At 39.3% G+C, this 22,035-nt stretch overlaps 1 protein-coding gene and 1 pseudogene across 1 annotated transcript in view; both read right to left on the bottom strand.

Moving 5' to 3' along the window:
* Positions 1-22,035, bottom strand: part of ZSWIM6 (zinc finger SWIM-type containing 6) — a 212,653-nt gene that overhangs the window by 189,773 nt on the left and 845 nt on the right. The gene's annotated exons all lie outside the window — the stretch shown is intronic.
* Positions 4,113-21,990, bottom strand: LOC119467038 (annotated as a pseudogene).

The raw sequence follows: 22,035 nt of genomic DNA, 5'->3' as shown, positions 1-22,035 counted from the left end.
ATCAGTGCCTTGCCCACCATGACCAAACACAGCTGCTCATCCAAGAGAATTGAGAAGACAGGACAGAAAAAGACAACTGACCTATGCATATGATCAAAAAGGAGTCTCCTGTTCTAACTACACACCTACCACCCTCTTGCAATCTTTGGCTGCAAATAGGACTGTTGGTTTTTCCCAGTAATACATGACCAACTGAATGTATAAGACTATGTCATATAAATCCACATTCTAAGACAACTGACCTTGATAAAGTACTTCTTGTAATTAAAATAGCATACAGTTTCTCAAACTCAGATTCTAAGAAAGTGCCTCTAACCATAAAGGTGAATGCAAGTGTACCTTTGGGGAATTTGGGAGTGGCCCAAAGTAGCCAAAAACACAAAACTAGGCTGTATTTTTCAAACTGGCATATTCTTTGTGTGATGGCATGGAGCGATATAGATAGATGGAACCTATAAAAGCAGTGCCTCCTCCTGGAGAGTATGAAAATACTCCCAAAGTAAAAACCACTTCCTTCATCCATTTATTCAACAAACTTTTATTGGGAGATAACTATGTGCAAATGGTTGTACTGATAGCCATGGATACAAACACATGTATACATACATATTCACACACATATTTACAGTTTCTGTCCTCCTGGAGCTTACAATCTTATGGGGGAGGACAATCCGAAAAAGGAAAAATCACACAAAAAACTATGTTTAGAGTTACAAAGGAGGTAATTTTTTTGCCAGGATAGTTCTGAGCCAAGATGACAATTAGTGCATGAACCAAGCACAGAAGAACATTCCAGACAGAAAAAAGAACATGGGCAAAGGCAGGTGACAGGGCAACTTGGACACATTTGAAAGGGAAGAGAGAACACTGTGCAGAAGGTGGCTGAGGGTCAACGCTAGACCATGCTGGGCCTTTACACCTATGAATGACTTCAGGCTCTGAGCAAAGGGAAGCCACCAAAGGTTCTGCACAGGGTAGGTATGGACAACACCATCCTGGCTGCAATACACATTCTAAGAGCTGAGCCCTATCTGTCCAAAGTTTGCAAGCTGATTAACACTGTTATACATACACGAAGTCCACTCTTACACATGCATGTGTATACAAACATAGCATATAAAAATTTTTAATAGAGCTCTATGGTACAAATTAGAAGTGCAGAAAGGCCACTAACAGGTCAGAAAGGAGGAAAATGCATGATGTGATTGCTAATCCAGTCTAAACTTCACTGAAAATATTAAACTTTGGATAGAAAAAATGAAATGTGGAATAAGTAATCTGGGTCATATCACCACAGCTTTCCAAGGCAAGGACTTATGAAGATACCCAAAAATACAATTGAAAGAAAACACAAATAAGATTTCAGTTAATAAGCCCTGAAAATTTCATTTGAGATTATTTTTCTGAATACTTTATATGTAAATTTCTAAATTGGGGAAAATGCTAACCAACTCTTTTCATTTATTAATGAAAGTTTCCAAAAGAAGGGAATGTAGTAGTACAGTCATTCGACATAAGAAACTCAGAAACATAAATTTAAAAGTTGTTCTATCTTCTTCCATCCTCCACTTGACATGGTACATATTCGGGGAAGCCTGGAAACTAAACCCTAAGTGATGAGGTCAGTCCACAACTGTCCATCCTATGCATGAATAATATAGAATTTATTTTAGCTATCCCCTTTCCATTTTCAGGAGAATTCCAGAGTTCCAAGTGAAGACAAAATTCATCAGTCACTAGAGTCAAAAACAAGGGAGAAATTAAGACATTAAGGCATGACACACCTCTATGAATACATGCTCTGTTTAGTTGCACTAGATCAGGCAATGATTATAATAAACTATTAACAAAAATAAATCTGTAGATAGAGAAATTTGTGTTTTAATGGTAATTAGATTTGTTAAAACAAGGTTTCCTTTCTCCATGAAATCAATATATAATGATTACAGGATTTTCGAAAAATACAGAAAACTAGAAGAAAATAATAAATGAAGAAAATTAGGTAAAACTGAAGCAAAGGGTAACAGTGTAATCCCTTTTGTGTACTATTTAGAATTCAAATACTTTCATGTATTCCCATGTGAGGCTCTTAGCAGCCTCATGACAGAGGTATAATTAGTCCTATTTTTTAAGGACTTGAGGAAGTTCAGAGCCAGTAAGTGTTCTGCATAGACACACACAGATAGTAAGCCAAGACCCAGCAAAAAGGACTCTAGCCTCCTAATGGCTCAGATATCTTCTCCAAGCTCCTGACTATGTGGTTAACAAATGACACATTATGCCAGTGGCTAACTGCGAGTACCTAAAATGAGCAGTACCTGTGAACATCAGTCTAAGAAAATGTACAAACAGAACTGAACTAATACAAACATATGCTAAAAAAAATACAACCTTGAATAAGAATATAAAATTTTCCTATCTTTAAAAAAAAAAAAAAAAAAAAAAACTCAAGGATGGTGACATCAAACCCATGGAGACTGAGAATCTCTTAACTGCTTCCTTTTGTTCTGAACAGCCCAAACAAAATCATGTATTTCCTCTTTGAAAGAGACTGAGGAGAGCCCACTCATCAAGGGCAGAAATAAGCCAAAGGCCACCTTTCAATCACAAAAACATACCCATCTTCCCTCTCTTATTCTCCCTACACATAGAAGAGCACATAGGGCACAATTCTAAACTGATTTATATCTTGCCCTCTTCCTTCTGAGAAACAAGATGTATGGCTAGGGTAACCACAGACTTTATTATCCAAACTGGAGCACTTCTACCAGTGAAAGAGGTGACTGTCTAGGAAAAGAGATATAAGCCAAGATCGACTGGACAAATAAGAACAGGTGGTCACCCAATATCTGGATAACTCATCCCTCTCAGGGACCAAGCACTGAAAGTACAGCCCTATTGTTAAATTATTGTTCAAAAAAGTGCTCTGGTGTACTCCATTTTATGCAAATTGAGTCTTAAGCAAATTCTACCTCAAGAGAAAGTCACCAGCGTTTTGGAGACCAGTTTAATAAACCATTCCTATTAATTAGCCAACGTCTTTTCACAATGTGTAAGATCTTGTGGGATGTTCTGAAGTTATATATGTGTTTTTGCATGTCATCTGTGACAGGGAGAGATTTTTTTTGTTTGTTTTTTTTTTTTTTAGATGGAGTCTCGCTTTGCTGCCAAGCTGGAATACAGTGGCGCAATTTCAGCTCACTGCAACCTCCACCTTCTGGGTTCAAGTGATTCTCATACCTCAGCCTCCCAAGTAGCTGGGATTACAGGCACCCATCAACATGCCCAGCTAACTTTTTGTATTTTTAGTAGAAACGGGGTTTTACCATGTTGGCCAGGATGGTCTTGATCTCCTGACCTCATGATCCGCCTGCCTCGGCCTCCCAAAGTGCTGGGATTACAGATGTAAGCCACCACGCCCAGCCAGAGGAGGAGAGTTTTTAAAAACTAAATTTAGTTATACCAATTTCCTTTAAAAATGAAGTATCAAATAGAAGAAAAAGGCAATCTCTTAATCCCACAAAGGCATTTATGATTATTTTTCTACAAAACCCAAAGGTACCGTTCTGCACAGAAATATGCAAGTTACTTTCTGTTTAGATGTTGGAGTCATCTAATAGATAAATTGCTTTCAGAATAGCTTTTGGGATGATGCTACTATTAGTAAGTCAACAAGCTTAAAGAAAGGTCCCTTCAAATGAGAAGAAAAAAAAGAAACCCAAACAGTATTTGAAGAAATATACTGATGACAAACCCAGTACTGAAAACCAGCCTACTTATCCAGAGATCATATTCCTATTCACCTTCCTAAAATACTAAGAAACAGCAATTCAGACTCAGAAAATCAAATGGAAATTAGAAACTGGTACTATTTTTTTCAATTAAGAGAATTTCATGCAGACACCCACAGGACTGGCATATAATCTAAGACTATCATTCATTCAAGTGACATTTCAATGTCTACTATGCTTATAATGTCCTGGCACTGTTAATACAGTAGTTGGCTGTTCTAGATTTTAAATTTGCCATTATTTTTTTTCAAACTAGCAGATTCATCTTTCACTCCAAAAAGAGACTTTGTATTTAAATGCTCTGTAATTCTGATCCCTCTCAAAAAAAAGACTAGAAATATCTGCTACACAATGATAAATTCAAAATGACTACTCCGAAACAGTGTACAGTAGAGTAGTTTTACATCTGTTAGCACTCCAAATTTTGATTCAATTTGATTAGCTCACTGATGCTTCCTCCATCAATGATGCTTAGATATCTACAGTCCTACAAAGACTATTCTGATTTCTCATAAAAACAAATTGTCCCTAATTTTCTCCAATTTTTACATTAAGGAGGAGTTCCACAGTTGTGTTCTCAAATTTGGAAAAGACCATGAATCAGGAGAGGGTTAGTCTCCACAAAAATCCCTTACAGAATTCAGAAGGTCTACCCACATTCACTAGAGTGACCGAATGCCTCTCAATCTAGAAAGGAAGACAGATTATCTAAAAAGATCTGGTTTACTATTACAGATTTCTAAGAGGAAACAGTAGGAATCTAAGACATAGAATGCTTTAGAATTATTAAGCCTTCCTCAAAGAGTTGGGTTCAAAGCTCAGTTCTAAGATGAGGGAAACAAAAGAGGAGGAGAAATTAATTGTTGCACAATTGTAAAGGATCAAAGAGGAAAACAGCAATTCATGGAGTAAATTTTTAAACTAGCAGTTTAAAAATGTGATAGTCAATAAATTCCTAAAACGACCCTAAAATAGACTGTCATATACTGAACTTTTACAGATTACATTCTAAATTGTAATGTTTCCTATGTTTAATAGGAAGTATAAAGGGGAAAAATCAAGAAGTAAAAAGTTTTTATACAAGAACATTAAATACACAACCCAATGAAGTATAAATAACTGAACGGAGGTAGGGGTGAGAACTTTCTGTATCTAAACATTGCTACATGAATTTTTTGTGTTTTTCAGAGCTTAATCCACCACAGCTTAACCCACTACCACCAAAACTCCATCACACATATGCTATTTTAAAAATACAAACTATATTCTTTTTAAATCTTGCTTTTTTTAATTCAAAATGATCACATGCTTAAAATCAACTTGGTTTCAAAAAGACTTCAGGTCTTACAACTAAGGATACTATAACACTTATTTTGCCATTTGTGGGTTTCACATCGAAAAAGTGTCACCATAATAAATTATCTTCAAAATTCACCAGGACATTCTATCATAAATTAGAATATCCTCACAAACAATACAGTTTTTTCTTTAATATTCAATCTTTTCCATTTCTTCCATGTCTAGCTGCTTAAAGCTACAGTGGTCCTGGATTTTCATAAGTACACACAGCTTATTTGCTTCAATAATGTTGCAGGTGAGGCCTTTTTTTCCTAAAACTGTTCTGTCCACCCTACGCACTGGAGGTAGGACTCAAAGTCTGGCTCCTCTGCTTGGTTTACAGGGATATCAAAGTTCACAATGGTGACTTGCTTCACATCAATCCCTCCAGTGCAAACACTGGTTTTTATGAGAACCTTCTTATCCTAAAACTTCTGAATGACGGATACTCACTGCTCCATGGTCAGCTCTCCACTTAACAAAAAGACACCTGGTGGCCAGCCTGCATCATCTCCACAGTCAACCACTTGGCATTTCGTTGAGTCTGCCAGAAGACGATGGCCTCACCAATGATGATGCCATCATATATGTTGCTTAGAGCTTGGTATTTGTCCTTCCTATTCTTGCACAACACGTAATACTGCCAGATGTTGTTCAGGGTCAGCTCCTCTTTGTGTAACTTGGTAATTTAGGGATGGGTACGATTCACTCAGCAAAATGCCACACAGAGTAGCTATGAACTATTGAAACAAATTCAGACCTCGTTACATGAGTAAATTTTGAATAAACTCATAGTTACTAGCCATTATATCACCAATTGTTGTCTAACACATCTAAAATGCAAACTATGACTTTTTTTTTTAGACAGAGTCTCGCTCTGCCACCAGGCTGGAGTGCAGTGGCGCAATCTCAGATCACTGCAACCTCCATCTCTCGGGTTCAAGCGATTCTCCCACCTCAGCCTCCTGAGCAGCTGAGACCACAGGCATGAGCCACCACGCCCAGCTAATTTTTGCACCTCTTAGACACAGGGTTTCACCATGATGGGCAGGAGAGTCTTGACCTCTTAACCTCATGATCCGCCCACCTTGGCCTCCCAAAGTGCTAAGATTGCAGATGTGAGCCACCATGCCCAGCCCAAATAAGAAAATCTTTAATAAAAATAGTGAAAAACCTTGAATTAAACTTGAATCTGTACTTTTTTTAAAAAATCCATCCATTTTAAAATAAAAATATTTTGCTACAAATTATTAAAATGAATAGTGTTTCTTAAAGGCTTTTTCCCCCACTGTAGGAGTCATAATTGAAAGCAAAAATGCAACACAATCCAGGCCTTTGGAATTTGCTATTTATGAAACAGCTTAAACAAAATGCCTTTTTAATACGCTGCTAAGAGAGATCCATGAAAACTGCAAAGAAACTGCTCCGACAAGTTCTAATAAGGAAAGTCATCTGAGCACTTTGCTTATAAGAACTCTAAACAGCACTAATCAAACTACCTACTGGGCTTTGGTTTTAATAAGGCATGTTAAGCTGGAGCTCACATCATTTACATGACTCATCTAAACAAAATGTAAATAGCATTAAGGATACACAAGGTAGTCACTTACCTACTAACATCCAGTAGTTTACAATGTTCTATGCATCATATTAAATTATACATATATACATATCTAGAGAGATACATTTATATCAATAGGTCAACTGACTATCTCCAAGCCACTTTTGAAATATCTACTCTTTTAACTGCAGAAAGATACTCTATTGTATGATTACTACACTATGATATAGTTCAATAAACTTGATATTCTATCCCCAAGATAGTCACTATGTTTCCTTATAATTCAGCAAACTACCCAAGTTGCTCTCATCTAAAATATAAGAACCTGCAATATAAGAATGGTGCCAGGCACGGTGGCTCATGCCTGTAATCCCAACATTTTGGAAGGCCGAGATGGGTCAATCACCTGAGGTCAGGAGTTTACGACCAGCCTGGCCAACATGGTGAAACCTCGTCTCTACTAAAAAAAAAAAAAAAAAAAAAAAAAAAAAAAAAAAGAAAGAAAGAAAAAAGATGTAAGAATGTAAATAAACTCTAAAACATCTGCCTTCTGTAGGATACTAGACCCCGCTATCCACCTTTCACTAAATCCCTCAACCTAAGCTTTCTTATCTCCATAAAAGTAAATTCAGCAGAATTCATCCAATAATTACCTTAAAGAAAATCAATTTTATTCTATTTCTAGTTATTTTGGCCAACTATTTTGTGTTACCTTAAGAAGGGTGTCAGATCAATGCACCACTAAACATTATCCTGCCATCCAATGGATTTAAGTACATTATTCCACTACTCATTGAATAATCATCAGTGTTTCTATTTATATTCAGTGCATCCCATGGTACACCACAAATCATCCTCAACATGCCCTCAGCTTTTCTATGTACCTTTATAGAAAGAAAACAAATACTACTCTTCTTACTGAAGTCCCTTCCAAAGAGAAATTCACCTTGTGATATTTTTCTTTGCAAAATTACTCAAGAATACAATATAGTTTTCATCATGAGTGCAACAGATAGTCAAGTTCTTAAATTCATATATGCATCCAAAAACTTTAAACTCAATTTGCAAATACAATCTATATAATACTGGCTCTGGGATGTATAGACTCTAGACCCAGATACTACTATTTCGACTAAAACCTACCGGCTCCCTACAAAATGAATAGCAAGTTTTAGTTAAACATATTACTAGAGTATTAACCAAATCCAAACACACACAAATGAGTTAGTCAAGAGAACACTGATAACTGCAGAAAAAAACAGTATGTGTTTCTTTTTAAGGTCTGATATAATTATACAAACCAATTCAGACTCCACAACTTCAACAGCTACAGCAATTTTAAAGATGCCCAAGGCATAGTAAATAAATCAAGCAAATTTCCCACCTCTTGGTGGCACCACAAAATGAAAAGTATTCAACTGGACTACATGTCTGACACAATTCTTAAATCTTTCTCATACCTAAAATAAACTATATGTTACATGTTCCCAGATTTATGCATGACTACTATTAAAAATCAATCACTTCTAAAAACATGTACATTCTATTTCAAAAAAATAAAAGCAAATGGAGTACCACACCACAGAATATGTCTGAAATTTAGTTTTATTTGATAAGAAAAAGTTAAGTTTTTGACATCTATGAGCAGTCCCACAACAGGCTGGCCCTGTGCCATCATGGCCTAGTGCCAGCCTGATGTAGAGCCATGCTAAAAATAGCAGCTAAGCAGCAGCTGTAACACATAGGTCCTTCTGACCTCAACTTTATTTCCCTAAAGGGTGACTAGAGGAAGCAGGGGACAACTGGAGGGAATGAGAGAAATGGAATATACTCTCAGCAGGTATTACTTACCTCTTCTGATGTGTCTTTTTTCCTACCACACACTCTTTTCTCCTCCCTTCCCCCACCCCATCCCCAAAAAATGAAAGGCTAGATGAAGAGAAGAAAGAAAAGAAGTGAAGGAAAGAAAGAACAAACTGGAGCTGTGAGGCAGGCTGGGTTCAGAGCCTTCCGCACCTGCTGCCCTCAAGTCTCACTTGATTCTACTCTGCCATCATCACAAAGCAGCCATTGGTCATTTCAGTTATCAGCTTCACCACTGTTAGAGAAAGTATAAACCATAATCCTGACAAGACTGTCTAGATTATTGGGTTAAAGGTATAACAGATAAAAATTACACAAGCTATATCTGGGGGAAGGAGGGAAGAAGAACTCTAAAATGGCATCAAGAATACAAATCCTGGCCAGACCCAGTGACTCAAATGTGTAATCCCAACATTCTGGGAGGCAAAGATGGGTGGATCACCTGAGGTCAAGAGTTCCAGACCAGCCTGGTCAACATGGTGAAACCCCATCTCTACTAAAAATACAAAAAAGTAGCCAGGCATGTTAGCACTTGCCTGTAATCCCATCTTCTCAGGAGGCTGAGTCACAAGAATCACTTGAGCCCAGGAGGCAGAGACTGGAGAGACTGCAGTGAGCTAAGACTGAACCACTGCACTCTAGCCTGGGTGACAGAAAACAAACAAACAAAAACAAACAAACAAACAAAAAAATCCAAAGTGGTAAGAATAAGGAAACTTGCAGAACACTAAAAAACAAAGTCATAAAGGAACAGGGCTAACATATTCAAAAGTTTACTCACATAAAACAACCGGATTACAAACCTGGTATTTGGGTTTTAGAATCTTATTTTATGACAAGTACTTATAAAAATCATGACCATCTTCTTTGTAGAAATGAGTTAGTAGAAAGTAGGAGTAAAAGTTCAGCATGACCAAATACAGTGCTACCTTCAACCTCTGCAGGCCTCTACCAACAAAAACCAATAGCCACACCAGAAGGGGCTCCAGGTATGTCCCTTACACCTAAATTATAGAACCCCTACACAGTACCACACTCATAAAAATGCTGGTCACTGTGAGCAAACATTTAACATGTACAACTTGGCATACACAAAATTCTAATCTGTACTGATGTAATTATGTAAGAGAATTTAAAACCTGCTTTTGTGGACTCATTCCAGATGCTATCTTATGTATATTTTCTGTACAAAATCTTCCAACATTAGAGAACTGGCACCAATTAACAATGAAAAATACTTTAAGTAAACAGGTTCTTAAATAAGGCAGGAAGAGGGAACCAGTCACCTGAATTTCAAGCACCTTAATTCACTAAAAGAGCTTCCAATTTATCTGATCAGCTTATTCAGTTAGTAAGAGTTTAAATGTCCTGACAGGTTCTACTGCATCCTTCCAATTAACATCAGCATTCAGGAATTGCAGATAAAAACTATCTCCTTCAAAGAATGTCAAATCTCTTTACCAGCAACAGGAAATAACATAATTGTAGCATTTTAAAAGGACCTTAAAATGAGATACTTAATTTCTCAAATATACTTTGAGAACCTAACTTTGCTGCATATATATTCGATCTAACCTGCAAGTTAATTTCTCTTTCAAAACTTAACATCTCACGGAAGATGATCAAAATTACCCAACACAACCTTCCTCCAAAGCTGGAATTAATTCCTAAAAGACTTGCTTTTAATGTAGTGGTTTTTCAAGTAAAATTTTAAAGTTCTGGAGATTATTTGCGTAACAAGGTAAATATAGTTAACACTGCCAAACCACACACATAAAAATGGTTAAGATGGTCAATATTATACTATGTCCGTTTTACCACAACAGAAATTTTTTAAATCCTAATGTGTAAATATCCTGATAATTTTTAAAGAAATTATCTCAATTTTAAAATCATACCTATGATCACAATTTAAAATCCAGGCCACTGTGAAAAGTCACTCTAGAAAGTAGCAAGAAACTGTAAAACTAAACCTTCTAGAATAGGTAATGATGATGCATCATGGGCAGTAATGCTTGAGCAACAGCCAAAGGGGCTGTGTGTATCTGGCTCTGCTTTTAACAGCAACAAAAGTTATTTGTAGTTTTTTCCCTGTGTTTCAGTTTCCTCATCTGTAAAATAGAAACAATAATGGTGCCTAACTCATACAGCTGTTGTTAATACATAAAGTAGATAGTGCAGTATTCGGCACCTGGTTAAGTGTTATGAAAATGTTAGCTATTATTACTCTTACTATTAGCAAATGTTGTAGCGGTATTAAGAGTCTCACCATAAATCTCGTCCAGCTGGTTCAGTGAAGAGCTCCCCCAAGTCATACAAAAAGGCTTTAAAGGGCGGGTGTGGTGGCTCACGCCTGTCATCCTAGCATTTCAGGAGGCTGAGGTGGGTGAATCACTTGAGGTCTAGAGTTTGAGACCAGCCTGGCCAACATGGTGAAATCCTGTCCCTACTAAAAATACAAAAATTAGCCAGGTATGACGGCACATGCCTGTAATCCCAGCTACTCAGGAGGGTGAGGCAATCACTTGAACCCAGGAGGCAGAGGCTGCAGCAAGCCAAGATTGTGCCACTACACTCCAGCCTGGACAACAATGGGAGACTCCATCTCAAAAAAAAAAGTTACAGAGTACTACAGTTTGGAGGCCACATCATTTTTGTGAAAGAAGTGCATACACATACAGGTATATCCCGAAGGATTATGTATATACTATTTACTGATGAAGGAGGAGGAAGCACATTGACAACAACAATTATATTTTAAAAACCTGGTCAAATACAAATTTCCACATACACACTAAGTAGAGAGCAAACATCTGTTGTTCTGCATAAGCACTTCGAACTTCCATGAGTTCTCTGTTACATAGGTGTATATATACATTCATGTAACAGCAAGTCCTCACTTAATGCCATCAACAGGTTCTTGGAAACTGACTTTAATCAAATGACATATTAGAAAACCAATTTTATCACAGGCTAATTGACATAAACAGTAATTTCCTATGGCATATTTCTGGTCACAAAAACATCACCAACTTCTAAATAAAGACCAATACACTTTCAATATTAAACATTGAAATGAATGTCAGATGTACATACATTTAATTATGATTAATATTATGAATTCTTCACCCAGTTATTCTTCACCCAGTTATTCCAGCCTGTCCCAGCACCTCAGGGATAAAGGCAGGAACCCACCCTGAATGAGACACCACCCCATCGCAGACCACACTCACACACACCCACACTCGTTCAGACTGGGGCCATTTAGACAGAACAATTCGCCTTACGTGCACATCTTTGGGATGTAGGAGGAAACCACAGTACCCAAAGAAAACTCACACAGACATTGGCAGATCATGCAAACTCCACCCAAGATAATGGCCCTGGCCAAAATTGACTTTTTTATTTTCTTATCAATGATATAATCAAACAATGTTATTCAAGGACCTGCTGTATAATCACGCAGCTGTAATACAGTTTTGTAGTTAACAATGGTAACTTTTTCTGAACTTTAATCTCATAACATTACAATTTTCAAATATCTACAAATGTGTTTTACACTAGCACAAATTGAGCATGCCAGAATCATTACTGTACTTCAGCCATTAGAATTTAGCCTGCAACTAAAATACTATATAGGCATATATTTGTAACATTGAATAAATGTTAGCCAAATAACCTCTCCAAAGAGTCCAATTTACATCAAGAATATGCTTGCTTTGATTTCAGAGACTACCAAACTAAGACACGACCTAAACAGTAGAAAAAGATTCAACACAGCTTTGTCATTTCCTATGCCACTCTAAACAATTTACTCAGCATATTTGGGCCTCAGTTTTCTTATCAGTAAAATGAGAAAGCCTGGAATTGAAGTTATCTTTTTATCTCTAAAATCTCTATAGCTCTACTAGTAGATAACAACTACACCGCAAAAGTATTTTATTTACAAAAATACCTTTCATCTTTAAACATCTTTCGTTTTAAGAAGAAATGGAACTGTAAATCTGTACAGAAGGGTCACTGGAATATGCATGTGGTTACAACGTTCAAATTATACCTGGGTTAACTTGTCTTCTTTTCTGTTCACCTGTGGACATCATAGCATATATCTTATTTGTAGACAGATATACACACACACATATTAGCTGACACAAAATTAGCTAAGCAAATTCCACAGACATAAAACATTTAGCAGACTCAAGCAACAGTTTACAATCAGCTGAAAGTCAATCTTTCAATGAGCTGAAAGTTTAAAATGACAAGCAATTTTGGACTGCACTGTCTCCAAAGTTTGCTTTAGCTATCTTTCCTAGATGAAAAATATTAAGGAAGCGTCCAGTTTTTAAAGAACTGAAAACCAAGTACAAAGCATATTCTTAGAGGAACACAGGGCACTGAGCGAAAACTGAAAAGACAAAACCAGGTTTTTATCTAACAGACACACTTTACTTTTGGGATCTGGGTGGGACTCACAAACAAAACATCTCTTCAGTAACACTTTTCTCCAAAGTATGATTTGATACTGATTTTTCCAAACAAGATGCATTTAAAGGGGGAAACAGCTTGTGGTTTTGAATATACAGTAATCCCTAAATATTTACATGTTAAAAAATTAATAAACCACAAAAACTAAATTAGTCTTTTTGTTGTGACAAAGCACTATTTTAAAAATTATATCGGCCAGGCACGGTGGCTCACGCCTGTAATCCCACCACTTTCAGAGGGTGACGTGGGCAGATCACCTGAGGTCAGGAGTTCAAGACCAGCCTGATCAGTAGAGTGAAACCTGCCTCTACTAAAAATACAAAAAAAATTAGCTGGGCATGGTGGCATTTGCCTGTAGTCCCAGCTACTCCAGAGGCTGAGGCAGGAGAATCNCAACAGAGTGGCCAAGGCTGGAGTGCAATGGCACAATCTCGGCTCACTGTAACCCCTACCTCCCAGGTTCAAGTGATTCTCCTGCCTCAGCCTCCCAAGTAGATGGGATTACAGGTGGCTGCCATGACATCTAGCTAATTTTTGTATTTTTAGTGGATATTTTGTATTTTTAGTATTTTTTGTATTTTATTGTTGGCCAGCCTGGTCTTGAAATCCAGACCTCAAGTGATCTGCCCGCCTCAGCCTCCCACAGTGCTGGGATTAGGGGCGTGAGCCACCGGGCCTGCCAGTAGCTCATTTCTATGTCAGAATAACATTCCATTGTTTGGGTATATCACAGTTTGTTTATTCATTCATCCATTGATGGACATAAAGATCCTTTCCACTTTTATCCACTATCATGAATACTGCTACTAGGAACATTCATATAATATACAAGTTTTTGTTTGAATACCTATTTTCAATCTTTTGGGTATGTACTTAGGAGTGGAATTGCTGGGTCATATGGTAACTCTATGTTTAACTTTTGGAGGACCTGCCAAACTTTTCCACAGCAGCTGCACCATTTACATTCTCACTAGCAATGCACAAGGGTTCTAAATTTGTCCATATCCTCGCCCACTCTTGCTATTCTTCATTTTTAAAATTATTACCATTCTAGTGGGTGTGAAGTGGTATCTCATTGTGGTTTAGTTTTGCATTTCCCTAATGGCTACTGGTGTTGAGCATATTTTCATGGGCTTTGTTGAAGATTTGTGTACTTTCCTTGGAGAGATGTCTCTTCAAGTCTGTTGACCATTTTAAAATCAGATAGTTTGTCTTTTTCTTGTTGACCTGTTATAAGAATTCTTTTTTTTTTTTTTGCTTTGTCGCCAAGGCTGGAGTGCAGTGGCTACAACTTGGCTCACTGCAACTTCCACCTCTCGATTGAAGCAATTCTCCTGCCTCAGTCTTCTGAGCAGCTGGGATTACGGGCGCATGTCACCATGTCCAACCAGTTTTTGCATTTTTAGTAGAGATGAGGTTTCGCCATGTTGGCCAGACTGGTCTTGAACTTCTGACTTCAAATGATCCACCCACCTCAGCCTCCCAAAATGTTGGGATTACAGGCAGGAGCACTGGGCCCAGCCTATGTCTGTACTTTAAGAACTTTATGTTTTGGCTGGGCGCGGTGGCTCACACCTATAATCCCAGTACTTTGGGAGGCTGAGGCAGGTGGATTACCAGTAATCAGGAGTTTAGAACCAGCCTGGGCAACATGGTAAAACACCATCTCTACTAAAAAAAACAAAAATCAGCTGGACGTGGTGGCACATGCCAGTAATTCCAGCTACTCGGAAGGCTGAGGCATGAGAATTGCTTGAACCTGGGAGGTGGAGGTTGCAGTGAGCTGAGATTGCGCCACTGCACTGCAACCTGGGCGTCAGACACTGGCCTAACTGGTGGTGCCCCTCCTTACGTTACAGTGTCCGTGTGAAACTGTTAGGTGAAAGTGCCTTTGTTAGAATTGGGATGGGTTCTAGTAACTTCTGTTTTTATTTATTTTCTTTTTTGGGTTCCCATAACTTCTTTGTGTGCTTTTGTCCTCATCTGGAATGCTGTTTCTCTTACTACCTATATTCTATCCATAGCTGGGAAGCCAATGCAGGCCGGGCATGGTGGCCCACGTGTGTAATCCCAGCACTTTGGGAGGCCAAGGCGGGAAGACCACCTGAAGCCGGGAGTTTGAGACCAGCCTGGACTACATGGTGAAACCCCATCTCTACTAAAAATACAAAAATAGGCCAGGCATGGTAGTTCATGCCTATAATCCCAGCACTTTGAGAGGCCGAGATGGGCAGATAACATGAGGTTGGGAGTTCAAGACCAGCCTGACCAACATGGAGAAACCCAGTCTCTACTAAAAATACAAGATTAGCCAGGCATGTATATCCCAGCTACTCAGGAGGCTGAGGCAGGAGAATCTCTTGAATCTGGGGCCGGAGGTTGCGGTGAGCCGAGACTGTACCACTGCACTCCAGCCTGGGGAACAGAGCAAGGCTCTGTCAAAAAAAAAAAAAAAAAAAATTACCATGGTAATTTGAAAGGCAACTAAAAATGGTTTTGTGGGTTTCATACCATTTATTACCTTTTTAAAAAGGCCTGTCTATAATCTGCTTTGTTTCTAAGATATTTATACTTACCTATAATCTTTCATTTTTAGGATATTTGTGCTCTTAAATATAAGCGTTTAAGTCTACAACAATTTACAACCTAACACAAAAATATACAGCATGGAAGCATGTGGAAATAATACAGATCTAATTATGTGGTTTTTCTTTTTTTTTTTTTTTTGAGATGGGGTCTGGCTCCATCGCCCAGGCTAGAGTACAGTGGTATGATCTCGGCTCACTGCAGCCTCCTCTTCCTGGGTTCAGGCAATTCTCCTGCCTCAGCCTCCTAAGTAGCAGGGATTACGGGGGCGTGCCAGTATGCACAGCTAATTTTTTGCATTTTTAGTAGAGGTAGGGTTTCACCGTGTTGCCCAGGCTAGTCTCGTAACTTTTCAAAGGGACAACTCTTATAAAAGAAAACATGTCATTCCTACAGTGCCATACTGATCACTGAACATATTACTAGCTGAAATCACACATTCCTAACTAAACCATGAATAGAGTGTGAGCAGAAATAGATGCTGGCCCGATTCTTTCCATATGAAACATTTATAGGGTTAGAACTGAGACAGCAATTGATTATCCATTATGAAAAGAAAAGAGGCCCAGAATAAAAATCTTAAAAATCTGTGAGGACATACTTAAGACAATAATGACTTAAACTGTTCAATTAATCACAATAATTCTTCTATTAAAAGGACATGTTCCACCAGCATCCTAATGTTTCTAAAAAGGAAGGCATCAGTCTCATACCTGCAAAATTGATGAAACTCAGTGCAAAGTGGAAAAAAAAATGAGGACTGCCTTTTCAATTCATGGGTGTACTTGTAACACAACTGAGTTGCAAGAAATTAAAGACTTTAGAGAGAATGAAAATGTTTGCTTAACCCAAATCCACCATTTTCACCTTCCATTATTGTCATTGTCTCCTAAACATTTTAGATTTTCTCCATGGAGCAGTATCAACCTTCAGAGAACTAAGTACGAAAACAAATTCCAAATATTTCTAAAACTGAAAATGTAACTTCTTTCAGAACAATGGTAAGGACCTATCAGGTACTGAAATACTTTCAAAATCACTTATATAAATCAAACATCTCAATTCACACAAAAGAACAAAAAATACCTATGCAACTAGTTTCGATATGTATTGTGCATTTCTTTATTAATCGAAAGACAGAAAGAGAGTAGGATCTGACATAAAATTATTCTATATTATTCTAACCTTGAAAATGCATTTAATGAAACATACTACCATCAATAAACAAACATCCAATTTTCGATGTGCATTCAGAATCACCTTTAGATAGCAATCTCTGGTCTGTAAAGAAAAACAAAAATACTCAAAAACTAATACTGAAATTTGTGCTCATCTTAATCCTAGTAACGTTCTTCTTTTACTGCCACCCTGCCCCGCAAAAAAGAACAAAACTTTAAGTTTTGAATCTGAAAAGAGTGTAAGAATGTGTTTACCAGAGTGTTAGCGGAATTCTCAGAGATATTCTTTTCTCCCAAAAGTAACTAAGAAAAAAAGGAAAAGGCCATTCCTCTTAAAACTTATCTCCTTCCTTCAGAAGGAACCTTCACACTCACACACTCAAGAATACACACACACATATGCAAACAAACCAAAACAAACAATATAAATTAAAAACTCAAGGATAATTTTTGTAAGTTTATTACAAAAATACATTCTTCTAGTTTTAAGAAAAACCCAACCATAAAATAAGTATAAAGTAAAAAGTAAAAGTCCCCCCAAAATCTTAACCATTCACTTAACTGCCCTTCCAGAAAATTACCCATACCTCCATGGTTGCTGCATAGCCTTACAAACATTTTCATGCATCTATACACAAACCTATCTTTTTTTTAAAAAACACAAATTGCAGCATACTATATGAAGTTATTGACTTGTTTTTAAATATTCTGGTCATCTTTCCTCTTCAGTATATATAAATCTAATTCATCTTTTCATAATTGCATAGTATTCCATTGAGTATTTAAGCACCTCCTTTCTGTAAAAATTTAGGTTAAAACTCTTGCAGACCACACTGCAATGAGCATCGTTATACAGAACATCTTCACATACTAATGACAGTATTATCTATAGGATAAATTCCTTAAAAAGACAGAAAAAGTTGATGCCAAGCAGTAGGGTAGGTATATCCTTTTTCCCTATCTCTTCAACCAATTCTGGGTATTATCTTGTTAGTCTTCACCAATGTGGCAGATGAAAATGGCATCTCATTTTTATTTGCAACTTTTTTTTTTTTTAAACTGAGTTTCACTCTGCCACCCAGGCTGGACTGCAGTGGCACGATCTCAGCTCACTGCAACCTCCACCTTCCGGGTTCAAACAACTCTCCTGCTTCAGCCTCCCAAGTAGCTGGGATTACAGGTGCCGGGAACTGTACCAGTTAATTTTTGTATTTTTAGTGAAGATGAGGTTTCACCATGTAGGCCAGGTTGGTCTCCTACTCCTGACCTCAGGTGATCCGCCCGCCTCGACCTACCAAAGTGCTGGGATTACAGGCGTGAGCCACCTTGCCCAGCCTATTTGCATCTCTTTATGTAAGAGTGAAGATAAGAATGTTTACTGTCCATCTACATTTCTTCCTCTCTGAAATGTGTTACCCATTTTCCTACTGAGTTAGCCATCTCTCATCTTGCCAATTTTTATAAGTTTTCTACTAGCCTTTGGTCCAATGTGCTGTAAATATTTGGCCCAGTTAACTGCTTAATTTGATTTGTAATGTTTTCAGCCGTACAGAAACTTTTTTATTTTTTTTTCTCTTGAGAGAGTCACACTCTCTTGCACAGGATGGAGTGTGCAATGGTGCAATCTCAGCTCACTGCAACCTCCGCCTCCCGGGTTCAAGCGATTCTCCTGCCTCAACCTCCCAAGTAGCTGACATTACAGGCATGTGCCATGGCACCTGACTAATTTCTGTATTTTCTGGTAGACACGGGGTTTCACTATGTTGGCCAGGCTGGGCTCAAACTCCTGACTTCAAGTGAGCCACCCACATCGGCCTCCCAAAGTGCTGTGATTACAGGCATGAGCCACTGCACACGGTTCTTTCTGATTTTTATCCAATTAAATTTATCTATCTTTTCCTTTACAAGTTTGAGTTTCAGGTCATACCAGGGGAAGTTCTTTCGCAGACAGTAACTTGGGGAAATTCTTTCAATATAACTTTTAAATCATTACTTAAATGATGTCGATAACACCTACATACTAGCACCTGCAGAGACAGCTCCCTTCCAAGATCATTTTTTTTTTTTTTTTTTTTTTTTTTTTTCCATTTTTTTTTTTTTTTTTTTTTTTTTTTTTTTTGAGACAGAGTCTTACTTTGTCACCCAGGCTGGAGTGCAGTGTTACGATCTCAGCTCACTGCAACCTCCGCCTCCTGGGCTCGTGATCTTTCCACCTCAACCTCCCAAGAAGCTGGGACCACAGATGGATGCCACCAAGTCTGGCTAAGTTTTTGTATTTTTGGTAGAAACAGGGTTTCACCATATTGCCCAGTCTGGTCTAGAACTTCTGAGCTCAAGCGATCCACCCACCTTAACCTCCCAAAGTGTGGGGATTACAGGCGTGAGCCACTGTGCCCCGCAATATAAATTACTTAACAAAAATAAACTACTCTTTCGCTAAAACTTTCCTATAATCAACTGATGGGCAGCTGTGTGCCAGCTAAATATTGCTTACAACTACTATAACAAAGGTATAATTTTTTCTCCTAAATTTCTTCTTAAAATCTAGGAGTTGAAAAATAGTTACTACCAATAGGTTTAATTTCTAACAAGCCCCTCAATCCTTAAATAACCAACAGCATAAATGCAATATAAAGTTCAACAACTATATATTCCCTATTGTAGCTATAATTTAATCATCTCTACAAAAGCCAATGAATACTTTCTGTATAAAATTATAATTTTGAAATACCAGAAAACTGCTTTATGGTACTATCAACAAAGTAGTCCGTTCTTTCCATTTCAGGAAACTGAAACAAACAAAAGAGTTCTGCCCCAAATCAGAATTATAAAATAAGCCTTTCAAGTTAGTACATCAATGCAAACCACAACTTGAAGCTAAATTAAATGGTTAATCTAACCACTCTCTCTCCATTCTCCATAAAGGGGAGGGTGGGGGGAACCCTGATCATAAGTGTTCTATCTCACAGCGCCAGCTGCCAGGCATTTAACAACCTTCCATCTCTAAAGCTGACTGGCATAACAAGTAATACAACTTGGAAGTTAAGGCAACTGGCAGAACTCAGAGGCGAAAAAAGAATATTTTCCACAATTTGTGTAACACTTGTTTAGCACGCATGTGTTTCTGAAGTGGTGGTCAACTCTTAAACTACACTAGAAACATCACACCACTTCACGTCAACCACTGCCAATTCCATTCAGTGGCCTCCTTCCCCTTCGGGGACTATTCAAAAAGTTACTATTTTCTTTTACAACTACTCACCCAGGCCTCTTCCACTGATGAAAGCAGGCAAAGCCCACGCTGTGTGTCTGTCTCCTAGAGAAGATTGCCTCTTTTATTTATCGCCCCTTGGCTTTATTTTCACAGTGAATTCCTGGCTTAAATGCAATCAGCCAAGAAACCCTCCCTATGTGCTCTCCTGTCATTCCTCATTGCTTGCAAGCAGAGTCAAGCACAGGGAAAGAAAAAAAAAAAAACCCCCCACATTGCCAGCCAAGCTATAAAAATTCGCAGACTCTAGTTTGTTATCCTGAGAAGCCATAGATACGCTTCCATCCATCTCTATCTGGCAGGAAACAAACAAAAAAAAAAAAGGTATAACTTAAAGAATGTTAATTAGATTTGTTTAGCCTCAAAAGCTAAACCCCCTCTACACAGAAGGAAAGAGTGCCCAACATAGAAAAGGCAACACTGGGGGCTGCCTTTGGAAATAAATGACCATGCAGAAAATCACGTCTGCAGATTGCATTAGAATTCAAATTAACCAGACAGGATTAAAACAAATCTTAATTCTCTCTTGGGGCCCCATCCAGACCCCCACCCCACTCCCAAAGAAGGAAAGGATAAAAGGAACGGACTATAGAAAGAGAAAAAGGATTAAGTTAAAAATCAAAGAGACAGAGATGCATCCAAATCTATCCCCATTCATTCAGTGCCGGGTTAACCATGCTACAATTTCAAGTACGCTAACATGGGAGGGGAGTCAGAAAATATGCCATTTGCAATCAGGAAAAAAACATAGGGAGTTCCACTACAGCACTGTTCTTTTCAGTCTGGCTCAAACATTCCCATCGCTACGGCTGAAAAAGATCTGGATGGGGAAAAAACATTTTGGGGGAAGGGGAACAGGGGACGCTTTTAAACTAAGGTATTTGAGAAAACTCTCATGATCTGTCAGAGAAAGGAGAGCTGTGCAGCTCTAAATCACAAGTCCTTTTCTCGCCTTTGTCAAATATCTTCTACTTTACAAGCCCTGAAAAGAAATAAAGAGACTCTTTTGTTTGGCTTCTCCTTTTCGGGGGTGACAGAAAACTGAAAGGGGCACAAATAAACCTGAAAATGAGAACAAAGTGCTGGGTAGTGCTGGGCTGCCGCGCCAGAGGGACGCGGGAGCGGCCGCCGAGCCCTTCGCCTCCAGCTCCTCCTGCAGCCCGCTCACCCCTTTGGCTGCGAGCGGCAAATCCTCAACTGCTGACCGCCGATCGCCCTGGGCACCACGACCTGACCACCCAGCGCAAACAAAACTCGGGCGGCGGGGCACCGGGTCTGCGCCGCGGCCCGCACAGGGGCGTCTGGAGCAGGCTCCACAGAAAAGGAAGCGCGAACGGCCCCTTTTCGGGCTCGCGCCCTTTAATTAGAGGGCGTCCTCCACGCGAGTGGTCCCTCCGGAGACCGGGTCCGGTCACCCGCCACCTCCCCCCTGCGCCGCTCCGAGACTGAGGAGGCGCAAAGAGGAAAAAGACATTGAAACCCCGAACGGACGGTGGAGCTTGCCGGGACCAGACGCCACAGCGACCCGGGAGCACCGCGGCCGCTCGCCCGTCGGAGCCCTGGAAGGAGCGGCCGCCGAGCGGCTTTAAATGTATTCTCCTCCTCTGGAAACGCGGGGGCGGGGGCCAGGAAGAAAAAGGAGCGAGCGACAAGCAGTAGGAGAGGGGGGAGCGCCGAGCCGCCCGGCCCCGACCCGGCCCCGGCCGGCATTGTCTGCGGCCCGCGCCCCCTCCCCCGCCCCGCACGGCCCCACCAAACACACCCTCGCGGGAGCCCGGCCGTCCGCCCGCGCCTTTGTCCACATCCACCCCCGAAACTGGCAAGCAACCTCCAGGATGTGCTCCCCGGAGGAGTGCGGGGAGGGTAGTGCGGGCCCGGGTCGCGGAGCCCGCGGAGGGGCGCGTCCTGCTGATTCATTTCCCACTCGCGCTGGCCCGTCCCAGGCGACGGGGGGCGGAGAAG

The sequence above is a fragment of the Cebus imitator genome, unplaced genomic scaffold (genome assembly GCF_001604975.1).
Source record: "Cebus imitator isolate Cc_AM_T3 unplaced genomic scaffold, Cebus_imitator-1.0 Scaffold255, whole genome shotgun sequence".
In the NCBI taxonomy this organism is placed as follows: Eukaryota; Metazoa; Chordata; class Mammalia; order Primates; family Cebidae; genus Cebus; species Cebus imitator.
The sequence above is the reverse complement of the archived record's forward strand: the minus strand, read 5'-3'. Positions and strand labels throughout refer to the sequence as shown.